The sequence below is a fragment of the Spea bombifrons genome, chromosome 3 (assembly GCF_027358695.1).
Source record: "Spea bombifrons isolate aSpeBom1 chromosome 3, aSpeBom1.2.pri, whole genome shotgun sequence".
In the NCBI taxonomy this organism is placed as follows: Eukaryota; Metazoa; Chordata; class Amphibia; order Anura; family Pelobatidae; genus Spea; species Spea bombifrons.
The window spans coordinates 111814055-111816051 of NC_071089.1; the positions used below are offsets into that span (position 1 = coordinate 111814055).

Genomic DNA, 1997 nt, shown 5'->3' on the forward strand with positions numbered 1-1997 from the left:
CGGATTCAACAAGTTGTCTTGACCGCGTCTACATGCCTAAATGCATTGGCTGATTAGTTGTTAACGCGCAATTGAACAGGTGTACCTAATAAAGTGGCCGGTGAGTGTAGATTATAATGTATACATGCGCGCACGTCTCTTTAAAGCAGGGTCCCCTGCTAAATACAATATATGCCAAAACTTAGTATATAATAATAAAAACGTGAATCACAGTTCTGTCTTTTTCACAAACAAGAAGGAGCTGGCGAGCCAAAATAAAATTATAAAAGCTGAGACTAAAAGGAAAGTATCAAATAATAATAATAATAATAATAATAATGCAAAATACAGCTCACCAAACACTGACTGCATAACTCAGACCTAAAACACACAGAATGAGTAACACTCCCCAACCGAGGGCAAATAATACCCCCCACCCAATTACACCCCCCCTCCATATCCAAATATCCAACAACACCTTCCTCTGTATGTGCTGTATGTGTAATACAGCGCACGCTCAGAACCAACACGTTACAGCTGTACCCACACTATATATATATATATATATATATATATAAATAACACACGTGCATTATTAAGCGCTTATTTATACATCGCACATACGGCAGCGCGTTACGTATTTACACGATGAGGGGCCCGGCTCTCTGAAGCGATAACTATAAGTGGAATATCCGTCAGATGAGATATAAACCCGCGTGTTGTATACGCAGTCTGTCCTCATATAACATCACAAACTATTCCCTTCACACAGGTCCTAAAACCAGGTCATATGTAACACGGTGCGAGCGTGTGCGAGAGCGTGTGTATTATAAACACAGACAGCCTGAAGCTACAGACGCCAGGCAGCCCTGAACCGGGATCAGACAGACAGACTCCCCCCCGGCCGTTACGCTTTGGTACATATGGTTGCTGAGAGGTCTCCGCAGCGGCAGCGATGCACAGAGACGGACGGTCAGACCCCTCGGATGGAAAGCGATCCCACTGATTGCAGGAGGATTTACCTTCCGCTGCAGCTTCTCCCTCAGGTAACGAAGCATCGCACTTAAAAGTACTTTTAGATGCGTAGATTGTTTAGGGGGTTCTGGGGAAATCGACCCCCGAACACAGATAACCCCCCCAACAGATTATGTACCTGAAACGGCATGTGCAGAGTATCACACGTGAACGCGCGTCTACCTGCACCTGAGGTCCGGTCGTGTGTGCGTATAAGGGATACACGCGTGTGCGTATAAGGGATACAGCCACAATAGCCCAAGAGAAAGTGTTTACAGACAGGTCACCGCATGCCAGCACCGGACAAGATGTAAAGCTGCCTATTCGCTCAGGACCTCAGCGGTCTCTTCTTCACATGTTAGATCACAGTGTGGCCCCCAGGCTACCCTCTCCCCGACCCCCTGCTCCCGGGCTACCTCCTACACCGGGCGGGCACCGAATGGGCAGGATAAACGTGCCGCCCTAGAATAGTTCTTACTGGCAGTAAATACAGATGTTCCGTGATTGGGGTTTAACAAACACCTTAACCGGCTTACTGCCCCTCTCCCCCGGACAGGCTCCTCACCTGCACCCCGCTGTCCCATGAGGGCCCGGTTCATCCCCCAGTACCTACTGCCGACCAGGCCCCGTCTACACCACGTTTATTTCCTTTGTGCCCGGCGCAGGCCGAGGCCCTTTCCCCCGCTCCCAGCTGCTGGCCCGCATCCCTTCCAGGTGCTTAGCCGCGGGTCAGGGCCCCTTCCCCCCCACGCCGGCCAGTCCCTTGTAGATCCTGCGGGCCTGACCCCGTCCCCTGCACCCGGTGTGAGATAGACCGCCCATCTATCGCCTCCCGCGGGGCTTCGGCCCGGGCCGTCCTCCCTCCTGCCCTGGCCACTGTGAACGGGATACTCACCGCCGGTTCCGGTGACAGCTCCAGAACGAGGCCTGAGCCGCCAACACTTAGGCTGCGAGCTGGAGGCCCGAGTCACGGCAACATGGCGAGTGCTCGGCGGCCGTACGGC

The 1997-nt window shown here is 52.2% G+C and overlaps 1 protein-coding gene across 1 annotated transcript in view; it reads right to left on the reverse strand.

The window, feature by feature from the left end:
- The window catches only part of PUM2 (pumilio RNA binding family member 2), a 24586-nt gene extending 22589 nt beyond the window's left edge, over positions 1–1997 (reverse strand). The window contains exon 1 of the mRNA XM_053461070.1: positions 1889–1997. The gene's annotated coding sequence lies outside the window, so the exon portion shown is untranslated. The remainder of the gene's footprint in view (positions 1–1888) is intronic.